This window comes from Panthera tigris, chromosome B4, assembly GCF_018350195.1.
Source record: "Panthera tigris isolate Pti1 chromosome B4, P.tigris_Pti1_mat1.1, whole genome shotgun sequence".
Taxonomy (NCBI): domain Eukaryota; kingdom Metazoa; phylum Chordata; class Mammalia; order Carnivora; family Felidae; genus Panthera; species Panthera tigris.
The window spans coordinates 59,684,744-59,698,679 of NC_056666.1; the positions used below are offsets into that span (position 1 = coordinate 59,684,744).

The following is a 13,936-nucleotide window of genomic DNA, read 5'->3' on the forward strand; positions in this document are numbered from 1 at the left end:
TTTAACTGCAATGCATTATTTCGATGAGCAATTAATTCATTAAACAATACTTTTAATTAATTATGTTAACAATTATTATTTATTAATAATTAATAATTATTTTATTTATTTATTAATAATTTTTGGCAAGTAATTAATTAAACAATATTTTAGAGTGGGGGACTGCCCATATCATCTCCTTTATGACTTTAATCTATTGTTCAAGAGGAAGTTAACTGTCATATGCTAGTTGTTTCCCTTTAACATGTAAAATACATGATATTGACAGATATCTTGCTTGAAGTTCCCAAGATGTGTTAACTGCTGGGAGCCAGATGTGTCATAGAGCACATAGAGGTATGTGTCAATACCTAACTGTTACCTCTGCTCCTGCCTGAGTACTTCTGCCCTTGTGTTCTGACTCTGGCCCTTCTGTTAGCTCCAAAGTGGTATGTTTTAGTTCTGAGTACTTTGGCTTGGTTCTATGAAAGTCTATATCCTTCCTCGTTTGGTCTAAGCTAAGTTTACCTTCTCATCTTTCTAGAAACCTCTTCTCCTTTCCAAATTTTCTTTCAAACTCCACTTTTTCTTTCTTTTTCTTTTCTTTTCTTTTTTTCTTTTTCTTTTCTTTTCTTTTTTTTTTTTTTTTTTTTAGCGTACTTTATTCATTCACCCAACAGGCATTTTTTTAAGCCATTATTCTGGGTCAAACCCTATGCCACAACCTGGAGATAGGAAGAATATATGGTCAGAGGAGATAAATTACTTAAGTTACAATTTGGATTTCTTTTAGAAGATTAGGGTGCCACTAACCCTCTTGTCTTCTAGGAACATACATGAAAAGATCACTAGGCTAACAAACAGGATGTGCACTACTCTCTCAATCTAGGCAGTAGCCACAAACCCTGCCTTAATGCAAGCCTGAGGTAAATGGCGGTGTTAGAGACTGCATTTGGAGTCTGGCTGCACTGGGGATTCCTACTTTGTACACTGATTAATAGACCTCTGTGCCTGCATATTCAGGCATGCAATTGTGAGGACATAGGCAGGACCTTCAGAACAGACCTTGAGTCCACTTATCCAAATAGTAAACAAAAGGCAAGGACCACAAGCCTCTTTTTTAAAATATTGGCTCTGGGCCCTGCCCAAATGTGCTTGCTGCCCCTACAGGAAGTAGAATCTGTTGGACTTGGGCTCAGAGTAGGAGGACAAGGAGTCTTCAACACCAGTCTAGCTTGCCAGTGAAAGTGCATCAATGGCCGTCCCCAACTCTGACCAGTCATTTCAGTTACTCCTATGAAGAAGAACCAAGAAAGGGCAAATAGAGAGAGGATGGAAATGTAGTAGAGTTTCTCTCTTCCTGAGATTAAGGCAAACACACAAGGAAAGGGGGAATGAAAACCTTTGCCTGTTCAACAGTTTTCCTTACTCCTGTGTCTTCTTTCTTCTTTTCTTAAAAATAATTAGAAGCACAAAGATATAGAAGAAACTCAACGTTCAACTAGATCATGATTAAACACACTTCCTGTATTCATTAACTTGAAAAAAATGCTAATAAAGCATATTTGTTAAATATATGTATGGCCACCCCTAAAATGCATACATCAGGGAGAATTGACCTCAGGATACTTGGGGGCCCAGTGTTGTGGGCCACATAATCACATCACATGGTATCCTTGAATGGTTGCAAGGATTGAATGAATTAAAATGTACGAAGTGTGTAGAATAGTGCCTGGCATGCAGAGAGCCTCAGTTGCTGTTCTTGTTGTTACTATTATTATTAATTTTTATTTGTGTAGCATATTATAGTAATTATCTCATTTGATTCTCACAACTTCCTGTGAAGGAAGTAGAACAAGTCACATTGCTGCCCTTACAGATAAAAGTTTTTCAGTATTCTATGTGCACAATTCAGATTTTCTGATTTCTGGTTCAAAACCCCAAACATGGGTAGATACCTGGTTTTCCTTATTCAGAAATGTAAAGATTGGATTTCTTGCCTTCTCTTTGGGAACCCCCAGATGATGACAAGGTAGAAATTTGAAATTCTTGTACTCTACTGGGAAAAGAAATGATCAGCTTGAATTATTTTCAGTATTTGGCTCTGCAGTTTCCTGGGCAAATCAATATGTGTTTTAGGCAACTGATAAACATTTGCTTTTTGTCTTGCACAAGAAAATATTTCACATGCTGATTGTTTTATTCCTCTTAAGTCAGATGGTTATGGAGAAAGAGAGGGGTGTGAACAAGATGTCACTCCCAATCCCTTTCCTGAAGGAGGTTGACTTCGTCCATTTGGCAGGGCAGGTGGGTATCATCATCCTCCTTTTTTTCTTAAACACATCTTTTAGCTTTATATAGATAAATTATGTATAATATATATATAAATGCATATATAAAAAATACACATATGTATGTACATATGCACATACACACATGAATAAATAATTGAAAACATGCTCTGCACATTGCTCTTTAACCTGCTGGGTTTATTTAACAACATGATTAACCCCAAGAACGTTTTCCTATGTCCTATGAATTAGTTAGATTTGCATTCCACTGTAAAACCCAACATATCAAGGGTCAAACAGGTAGCAGTGATATTTGTTGTGCAAAATAAGAAACCTAGAGGTAGGCAGTCTAAAGCAGGTGTGATCTCTTCACGCGATGGACTCTGGCACCCTTAGCGTGCCATTTTAGACCTTGTGTTTGTTACTGCATTCTCACAAGATGGTTGCTCCACCCTTCACAGGGCATCTGTATCCCAAGGAAAAGGAAGAGAAAATGCAGAGAGCAAAAGGTCCATATCAGCTGAGACTGCTTCTGATTAAAGAGCTTCTCTGGAGTCCAACCTAACAACTTCCACTTACATCTCACTGGCCATATGGCCACGCAATGCCACCAGGAAACTGCTATCACCCGTTGTGTTCTTTAGGAAGCAGATGCTGGGTGGAGTTAGGAATGTAAAAGGTTTAATGAAGAGTAACACTTGTGAAAGAAGCAGGACACCAAACTGGTCAGGAGGGCCATCATTCCCTAATGCAGACCTGACAAATCTCTGCCAGCCCAATGTGTAGCCCCAGGACAAAGATTGCCATTAGGGAAGTCCTGTGTTGGGTAGAAATGGTTAGGCCTTTATATTACCATCTTATTTAGTCATTGGCTAGGAGCTGCCTCCAGGAGAGCATGATCTCAGCTTGAAATTTCCCAGGAGCTAAAAAAATGAGTCAGCTAATTTTGAGACTCTCATACTCCTTGAAGTGTGTAGCAAGTCCTTTCTTAAAGCAAGGGGATCTGGGCGGCACATCTCTACATTTGCCACGCTGGAAAATGAAAGTTTTAATCTGGGCACACTGCCTTCCCAAAGATACTTGGAGTTCTGTTATTAGGGGAGAATAGAGGATATCATGTAGGTCATTGTTGTGTCTGATATGCTTCAAGTTTTCTACTCAGGAGACATGAACAGTCTTGTCAGATAAAAGCAGATTATTGAACAAACTTCCATGAGTAGTTGTGTGCCATGGTGGAAGGGTGTCCAGAAACAGAAATAGATAAATTATGGAGAGCATCTGTAGCTCATCTTCCCATGGCATCAAACTGCCTCTCATGTTGGGTAATTCAAAAAGAAATGGGGCTAGCTTAGAGGTGAAATGGTGGGCATAGGTAATGATACAAATAAACGTGCATAAGTGTTGCTGTTTGTCTCCTCTCCTAATTTTGTACTTTTGTAAAAGTCACTGGCATAATTTTGTTTTGTTTCGTTTTCCCTTTAGGCTTTTAAAGATTTGGCTCATTGATATTTTTAATTGGTAAACTGGGGAGAGACCAATTATTCAATCCTCTCTTTTGAGGTCGAATAATGCAGAGGCTCTTTGGATGATGCAAAGTCTCATTCAAAAAAGGAATTCTCCAGGGAAAACTGAAACAAGTGGGGTAAGAAATTTAGGAGTTATAGATTTTTTCCTTTAGGATGTTTTATCTCTCTCTGTTTTGCCGAAGTTGCTTCCTCTAATCTGAATATTTCTAATGCTATCAAGAAAAATTCCTTGTCCCTTGCAGCAGGAAATATGTTTCACATTCTCCAGATACAATGAAGAGTACTTATGAAGCTCAGAAAGGATGTCCTGAGTCTCTCCCTGTTCAGATATCTGGGCCTGTGCTTGGACATGGATCTAGCTGTTTGATTAATTCTAAAAGACAGCCATGTGCATACAAGTAAATCCTCAAAATGTGGAAATGTGACATAATAGAGAATACATCTGGGTCGTAGCTAATCTTGGAAAACTGGCGAATAATTTATTCTCCTAATTAGTTTCCTTGAAGTCTAACCAAAGTTCGCTGTTTACCAGTAATTAGGATCTCCATTTCAGCTCCTTCTTTCACAGAGAGAAAGAGCATGATCAGTTTTAAATTGACAGTGAGTAATTAAAAGTTTTTAGATAATGTTTTTAATTAAAAATATATATTTACTATAGAAAAGAGAGAAAAGTACAAGAATGATTAAAATCGCTCCTAATTACACCAGCTAGAAGAAATCAACATAATATATTCTTTCAATCTTTCATAATATTTATACGTTATGTTTTATACAGACAAAATGTGTATATGTATAAAAATGCATGTGAATTGGGACCACGCTCTGCACCCTGTTATGCTTACAACATACCATGAACATTTTTTCGTGTCATTCAGTTTCTTCTACAACACACTTTTCAAAGGCTGCAAGGTGCTCCATTGAACACATGTAACATAATTTATTCAGCTAATCTGTTATTACTGAACGTTTCATTTCTTTCTGATTTTACATTATTATAAATAATTTTGTGCTGAATAACCTTGTCACTCTCTCACACCCCTGGTTATTTCCTAAGGATAAATATATGGAAGAGGATGAACATTGAATATAGATACCCCTTGTTTCTGCCTGCTCAGAATTCCTTCTTCTTCTTTTTTTTTTTAAGTTGACAGAACTGACCTCCTATTCCACTACTTATCCATTTCCTTTCAGGAATTGCTTTTGCTCTCACCTGGGAGAACTTTTTGTCACATGTCCTGTTTCCTATCACCTCAAACACAGTGACTGGTCCAGGAGTGGGCATACGACCCAAGCAGGACCAGTAGGAGGGAATTTTTCTAAGTCTGATAATGATGTTTGGATAAAAACATCTCTTTTCTTCCAAAATTATGGACACCAAGGACTGTTTAAGGTTGGAACTGACAAGGGCCATCTATGCCACAATGATACCAACATAGGAAAAAGCTGAGCTGAGAGATGGAGAGAGAAGGGAAATTTCTGATGACATCATTTCAGTTTCTGGTTGCCCTAGACTTTTCCAATTACTTGGCCTAATCTAGTCCTCTTTTTGCTTAAAATAATTTGAACTGGCTTTCTGACTATAGGCAACCAAGACTTGACTAATGTAGATATCCTTAAGGTTTTGATACATATTTCCAAATTATTTCCCAGAGCAATATTGCCAAATAGACTTGCGGAATATGGAATTTTGAATTGAAGTGTAGTTGATATTGCTGCAACTTGTCAGTGTAGAATTACTGATAAGAATCAATCTTATCTCTTCTTTCCATACCCTTATCCCCTCCTGATTAAAAAAGCATTGCAGGCAAATCATGCTCAGGTGTGAGTAAAGGCAGGAATGTGATGAATATAGATCAAACAAGGGTTGTATTATGCCCTTATGTCAGGCTGAGTAAAGCCCTTGCTGTCAGGGAGGGGGTAAAAAGCTTTATGTACTCCTTAGCCAATTATATAGAGAGTCTCTAACACCTTTACTTTCCTCCCATCTTTAAAAGTGAAAGTTAAGAGAGGTCTTAAGAGGAGGCACTTCAAGAAAGGAGCTAAATTATTCAGGAGTAAGTTGTCAACTTCAAGTTAGTGAGCCAAGGAAGAGTATTTTAGAAAGAAACTCAGTGACTGAACTAGGTGGGACCGATGTTTGGGAGCCAATTAAAGAGGCAGGCTGGTGAGCAGCTGTGGGAGGAGGTGGATTGGGGAAATATGATTTTAAAAGGTTGCCAAAATAACACTGGCAAAGACAAATCGACTCCAACGTTTCACTGGAATGACTTGGAAAGCTGTGCCTAATTCTGGTTCTCGTATCAATTGCTTATGTAGTTAAGGAAATGCAAATTGGTTCCAGTCTCACTGGAGTAGGCACTGCCTTCAAAAGGAAATGAAAACAATACTCTATTAACAGCAGTCCACTTAATTTGCATACTTTTGAGATATACATGTTCACTAGTGGTCAGCTGAAATTCCTGAATCAATTAATGTGCGGCCTAGTGCTGTTTCTTGAGAAACAGTAAGTGGTTTGTTTTACTCACCCTTTCATATACCTCCGAAAATGGTTTCTGGTTCATAGAATTACAAATGAACAAAACTGGAGAAAGAAGAGAACTTCAGAAAAACAGGAACTAATTGTTGAATGCTTTTAGAACATTTCCTGCTGGTCAGTAGTAGAAGTGAATTAGCAAGCAAATGTTTTTAACCCTACTTTTCATTGATTAAAAAAATAAGTTTATCCATATCCTGACCAAATCAATGTTGAACACACATTTATAGAATATTTGCTTCTAGGGGCCACTTGACTTTACCCAGGTCTTCTGGGAGGTTGAGAGTGAAGGATAGGATATAGCAGCAAAGGTATCTTTATTTTATTTTATGTTATTTTGTAAGTTCCTAGATTGCTCCATTGAAAAGACATCTTTCTATATTTCTGGAGAGCAGTTGGGTAGCCAGTGTTGCAAAAGGACAAACTCAAGGACAAGCCAGTTACACATTTTAAATTTTGGAAGCATTGTACCAGCTCTGAGAATGAGAAGGCATCTCCAGCCATCCATGGCTGTTTGGGTAAAGGAAGCACTGCTGTGGTGGTGGGGGCAGGGGAGGGAGCCAAAAATCAGGCAAAAGATCTGAAAAATTGGTGAAGTAGTTACCTTATTCACCCTCTATCTCATCCTTTCACCATCCTTCCAAGTGCTTTGACCTAAACACAAACTTGAGCTGAGTTCCAGCTCTGCTCACTTCAGTATGGGGAATCAGAGGGGAAATTGTATCTGCCCAGAAATTCCTTCCCTCAACTCTGCTGTTCCAGTGGAAGTAACTAAAATAAAACACAGGTATAGCAAAACTTAAAAAGAACATAAGTTGTCTATGTAGAAAATCTGAAAGAATAGATGAAAGATACCTGTGGAATGCATAAGCTACTAGAGCAAGGTTGCAGGATACATGGTTAATATACCAAAGTCACTAGTGGTCAGCTGAAATTCCTGAGTCAATTAATGTGTGGCCTAGGGCTGTACTGAATACTTAGGTATAAACCTAATAAAATATATATAAGACCTATATGAAGAAAACCTCAAAACTCTGATGAGATAAATCAAAGAGGAACTAAATAAATGGAAAAACATTCCATGTTCATGGATAGGAAGGCCCAATCTTATCAAGATTCAGTTCATCCCAACTTGATCTATAGATTCAATTCAATTTCGATCAAAACCCAACAAGTTACACAGACAAAGAAGCAAAGGCAACACAGTGGAGGAAAGATACTTTTTCAGGAAATAGTACTGAAACAACTGGACATCTGCATGTAAAAAATTAATTCAGACACAGACATTACACCTTTCACAAAAATTAACTCAAAATATATCAGACTTAATTAAAAATGCAAAATTATAAAACTCCTGGAAGATAACATAGGAGGAAATCTAAATGACCTTGGGTGTGGTGATGATTTTTTAAATACAATACCAAATTCATGATCTATGAAAGAAATAATTGATAAGCTAGACTTAGTTAAAATTAAAAACTTCTGCTCTGTGAAAAACACTGTCAGGAGGATGAGAAGACACTAGGTGGGAGAAAATATTTGTGAAAGGTATATTGATAAAGGATTGTTACCCAAAATACACAAAGAACAGGAGAAAATTTCAACAATAAAAAATAATCTGATTAAAAATGAGTAAAAGACTTGAACAGATACTTCACCAAAGAATATACACAGGTATAATAAGCATATGAAAAGATGTTCAACATCCTATATCATCAGGGAATTGCAAATCAAGACAACAATGCCAATACCACTATGCACCTGTTAGATATCTAAAATCCAAAACACTGACAACACCAAATGCTGGTGAGGATGTGGAGGAACAGAAACCCTCATTTATTGCTGGGAGGAAGACAAAATGGTACAGCCACTTTGGAAGACAATTTGGCAGTTTATTTTCCAAAAACATTTTTTTAATGTTAATTTATTTTTGAGACACACACACACACACAGAGCATGAGCAGAGGACGGGTCAGAGAGAGACACACACACAGAATCTGAAGAAGGCTCCAGGCTCTGAGAGGTCAGCACAGAGCCCGACGCGGGGCTCGAACTCACAAACTGTGAGATCATGAGCTGAACCGAATTTGGGTGTTTAACTGACTGAGCCACCTAGGCACCCCAACTGTTTGGCAGTTTCTTAAAACACTAAACATATTCTCACCATATAATCCAACAAGTATATTCCTTGGTATTTACCAAAATGAGTTGAAAAGTTATGTCTACCCAGACCACCCACAGATGTCTATAGCACCTTTGTTCATAATTACCAAATTTGGAAGCAACGAAGATGTTCTTCAGTAGGTGAATGGACAAATAAACTGTGGTACATCCAGATAATGGGATATTATTCAGTGCTAAGAAGAAATGATCTATCAAGCCAGAAAAGATATGCAGAAACCCTAAATGCATATCACTAAGTAGAGAAGCCCATCTGAGAAGGCTACATATTGTATAATTCGTACTATATGACATTTTGGAAATAAAAAAGATCAGTGGTTGCCGTGGGCTACAGGATAGGGAAGGATGAATAGGCAGAGCATGGAAGATTTTTAGGGCAGTGAAACCATTTTGTATAATACTATAATGGTGGATTACATTCATCATACATTTTTCAAAACCCATAGAATGTACAACACCAAGAGTGAAACCTAATGTAAACTATAGACTTTGGGTGATAATGATGCATCAATATATATTCACCAGTTATAACAAATGCACCACTGTGGAGCTACATGTTGATAGTCAGAGATGCTATGCTCGTGTGGGGATAGGGAGTATATGGGAACTCTGTGCTTTTCACTCAACTTTGCTATGAACCTGAAACTGCTCTGCAAAATACAGTTCATTTTAAAAAAGAGTGTAAGTGATAAGTTAGTGAGAAAGGGATAAAAGTGTTAAGAACATCGGCTAGTTTTCACTCATACTGCTCTAAAACAAAGTTTGCTTTCTTCCCTTCCTACTCCATCACTACCTCCACCTTTTTAAGCATTCAGTCCCTTTGTTTTTCTCCATTTGCTCATCATTTATCAGTCTGGTGTCATACTAGTATTTCCATATTTCAGGGTGGATACGCCTTACGGCCTAGGCCATGGGCAGACACGCCGAGATGGTTCCAGAATGATGGACTCATCCCTAGCTGAACATAATCCTATGTGTCTGATTCCTACCCGTTTGCTCCCAAACTTCCTGTCCTCTCCTATGCTTCCTTTCTGTCTCCGGCTCCCAAGCACTCTGGATCCAGGACCCCTTGGACCCACAGTACAGTGGACACGTGGGGCTGGACTGAGCTGGCCATTGCCAGCCCCAACCTTCTGAGGGGTTTCTTTTGCATTCACAAATAACCAGTCATCTAAACCAGGCCACATCTAAACCTGAGTGGGAGTGGGGCTGCAAGGGAGAGATCTACTACTTCTTTATTTCCATTACTTAGATTCCACTTTGGAGGGCTTTACCAGGTCCTAAAGAGAGTTGATTTGCAGCGTCTCTCAGTGGGCCTGCCACGGGTTACAGGGGTCTGTGAGATATAGGTAACTTTACATTTTTGCTGTCCTTAAAAAGTTTTAAACCATTTGAGAACTATTAAAAATTGTATAGCATTTGAAATTGTTTTTGCATGTTTATAGGTAATAATTATACTATACAAAGAAAACAAAATGTTTCCATCAAGCCTCAGATAGTCTCTCCCCAGTCCTCTCCAGGTGACGAATGGTGTCTGATGAATTGCATTTCCATCCTGGAAGTCAATACACCTGAGCTTAATCTCAGTTGCACTTAGTTACTTCATCTCTCAGCTTTCTTGTGTATAAAAAGAATTAGGGGTCTAGGTGATATGTCTCTTCCAGCTTTAAGATTTTATGATTTCTATACTTTGGATGCCAATACAAATGGTGACTGTTGAAGCCAACAGTTTCCTCCTGTATCATGCCTCTCTCAAAGTGAAACCTAAAAGCCAGAAAGGGTTTACTGGAAATGCCAGTTTTGGATTTCATCAACTCCCAGAGCAGACTGCCTACGGATCAGAAATTTTATATTGGGGGGCGCCTGGGTGGTCAGTGGGTTGAGCATCAGACTTCAGCTCAGATCATGATCTCAGGGCTTGTGAGTTCCCATGGGGCTCTGAATTCTTTGTCTCCCTCTCTCTCTGCCCGTCCCACGCTCAAGCTCTATCTCTCTCCCCTCCAACAATAAATAAACATTTAAGAAAAAGAGTGTTTGAAAAAAAAAAGGAATTCTCATCTTGAAAAGGGGCAGGTTCTAACTTGCACAGATGTTCTTTCCACTCAAACGCAGGCACTGTTTTTTGTGGAAATAATAGAAGAGTTTAGCCAGCCAGAGGCCCCAGTTGGAGGGGATTGAAAGGTTTCCCAAGGCAACCACTCCCAAAGGCGGGTAGGGTTTCTGTGAGCTGTTTCCTGCCTGAACAAAAAGCCCCTCCCAAGCCCTCAAGGCTGACCTGGTTCAGGGACCACCCTTTGGGATCAAGTCCACTGTAGGGGCCAGTGAGCCTTGGACAAAAATAAATGTGAAGAAAGAGGTCCCTGGGGGGTTGACTCCATGACAGTCCCATGGCTTTTTAGTCTGGCAGTAAATAACCTGAGCCTGTGCCAGGCCTGGAACTCTCTCCTCTGTCCTGGTTTAAATATGTCAATGTGACACTGACAGGATTGGCCTTGGGGAAATAGAAGCCAAGACTCTGTTGGTTGAAGTCCTGTTCTTGGCCAAATTGGGAGGCTGTTTGTCTTGGGGTTCTAGTTAGTTCCCTTTTGAACTATCCTCTCATATCCCTTTTTGAAGCCGTGGGCTGCCCTGGCAAACGGGCCCCTCTCGCTATCTCAGGCTGCCCACCATGCTGCCCGTGTGCTCAGACAAGGATCAAGGTTGGAAAGGATTTGATTAATTCAAACAACTTGGGAGCAGATGAGAATTTAGGACATCATCCCTCTCAAAAGAACTTTTACTTCATAGGGGCTCTAAAAGATTGTGAAGCCTTCAACAAAATCTTCAATAATGGAATTTCACACCTGTAGGACAGAGGAACTTGAATGGAGCACCTTTCTAATGCCCTCTAATCGTACCATGCGTTATAAGTCAAAGAAATAGTAATTTAATCTTAACCATGTACTAACACTGTTCCATCTACATTACAAACATCAACTCATTTATGCCTCACAGCCATATGAGGTAGGCACTTTTTAGTATCCCCATTGTATAGGTAAAGAAACTGAAAAGCAGAGAGGTTAAATAACTTCCCAAGGTCACACAGTTAACAAATGCTAAGGACAGGATTCAAATTCAGGCAGTCTACTCCTAGAAGCCATGCTCATAACCACAGTGCTATTCTGCTTGCTCTGTTTAATGCTTACTCCAATCCCATCCTAAAAGTTGAAAGTCTTTAAAAATTACTTGTATTATTGTGTGGAGTTAAATATTTTTCAATGGGAGCTCCATAATATGCTACAATTACATTAGTTTTTATACCACCTATTTTCCCTAGCATTGCAGGTTACCTTCCATTTTTCTCTTCTATGCTTTGCCTTGATACTTAATAGTTTTCATCATTTTAATCACACCTTTTAGCCCATGAAATCTTTTTTTCCTGTATTCCTTCATTGTGCTGCACACTTCATTATCTTGCTCAAAATCCTCCAATGACTTTTTTAAAAAAATGTTTAATGTTTATTTATTTTTGAGAGATAGAGACAGAGCATGGTGGGGGGGAGGGGCAGAGAGAGAGAAAGCCACAGAATCTGAAACAGGTTCCAGGCTCAGAGCTGTCAGCACAGAGCCTGACATGGGGCTTGAACTCACAGGCCACAAGATCATGACCTGAGCCAAAGTCCGGTGCTTAACTGACTGAGCCACCCAGGTGCCCCAAAACCCGCCAATGACTTTATAGTCACAGCTCACACTGCAGGATGGCTCTCATGATGTGGGCCTGCGAATGCCTCTAACCACCTCCCACTACTCCCAGTATCCTAACCTCAGTGGCGTCCTTCCCACTCTTCAAACACGCAAAGCTAATTTCTATCTCTAGGCCCTTGCACTTGCTGTGTCTTCTTCCTGAAATACTCTTCCCCCAGAGTTGCATATGGCCAGTTCCTCATTTCATTCAAGCCTCACCTCAATTGTCACCCCTCATAGAGGATTTCCTTGTCCGCCTACCTGAGCTAACACGCCTGTCCTTCCCCTGCTTTGTTTGCCTTCCTAGCATTTGCCACTTCCTACGATTAGATGACATACATATTTGTTTGCTACTTTTCTGTCTCCCTCATTAGAATGGAAGTATTCTGGTGACTTCCTTGTTCACTGCTGAATCCCCATCCCCTAGGAGAAGGTCTAGCATGAAGTAGGGGCACAATAAATATTTGCTGGATAAATGAAAGAGTTTCTCTCTTAACCCTGCTTAATAGACGCCATGCTCGTACTTCTCTTCATTGCTGTCCTCAATTAGACTCTTGAAGTTCTATTTCCATTTTGCTGGAGACCATACTCAAGTAACTTGCTAAGAAAGGACGCATTAGGAGTAAAACTTCCAAGTTCTTACATATTTGTAAATGTCTATATTCTGCCTTCAACCTAGTCAATAGGCTCGACATAGAATTCTAGGCTGAAACTGATTTTCTTTCAGAATTTTGACAACACTACCACTGATGAGAAGTCTGAGGCATGCCTGCCTTTTACTCCTTAGATGATAATGATGTGCACGCGTGCGCGTGTGTGTGTGTATGTGTAAACTTTCTCAAGAAGCTGTTAGGATTTTATCTTTAATACATTTCCAGTGATATATCTGGGTTTTTTCTTTCGGTTTTCTTTCCCCTCCCCACTCATCCTGTTCTGCAATCAATGGGCTTGTGCAATATGAAGACAGCTTGTTCCTTCATTTAGCTTTTCTATTCTGTTGTTGTTCTTTTTTGTCTGAAATGCTTTCTAGCCAGTTTGGACTTTCTGGAATGATCCCTCATTTCTTAACGTTCCCTCTTCTCTTTTCCCTTAGGGTCTTTTTATTCTATGTTTGGCCAAATGTCCTTGTGCCATCTTCCAAACTTTTTAATGTTTTGTTTTGGCGCTTGTATTTTCAAATTCCAAGAATGAGGTTTGTTATCTGACTTCTCTTTTCCCATGGCATCGTATTCATGTTTTAGGAATACAATGTCACCTCATTTTCTCTGAGGATTTTATTTCTGTTTTTTAAAAGTCCTACCCTGTTCCCTGCATTAACTGTTTTGTCCACGGCCACTTTTTCTGTTCATTTATCTTGATCTTTCTCTTTAATGTTGTAGGCTTTCATCAAATACCTGGCTATCTATTTATATTTAAGAATGAAATGATAGAAAGTTTAACTGTGTATCTGGGTGGGCTTTGCTGACTGGATGGCTTCAGGGGCCAGCCATTACTCTGGTGGGCCTCCAGACTCCTGAATGCAATGGGAAACACTGGAATCCAGTACCCACACTAGCTGCCCTTGTTCTTCTTTTAGGAAAGAACTCTCCGTTCTGTGGCTGATGATAAGATTGCCAGATTTAGCAAAAACAAAAACTAGGGCTCCCAGTTAAATTTGAATTTCAGGCAAATGATGAATTGTGTTCTAGGGTAAGTATCTCCCA

General features: G+C 39.4%; 1 protein-coding gene across 10 annotated transcripts in view; it reads left to right on the top strand.

Annotated features, from left to right (window-relative positions):
* Positions 1-13,936, top strand: part of MED21 (mediator complex subunit 21) — a 120,666-nt gene that overhangs the window by 91,492 nt on the left and 15,238 nt on the right. For 8 of the 10 annotated variants that reach the window (XR_006219829.1, XR_006219830.1, XR_006219825.1 and 5 more), the window contains exons 8-10: positions 269-336; positions 2,193-2,286; positions 3,753-3,912. The gene's annotated coding sequence lies outside the window, so the exon portion shown is untranslated. The remainder of the gene's footprint in view (positions 1-268; positions 337-2,192; positions 2,287-3,752; positions 3,913-13,936) is intronic. The other 2 variants (XR_006219826.1, XR_006219827.1) reach the window with 2 other exon arrangements.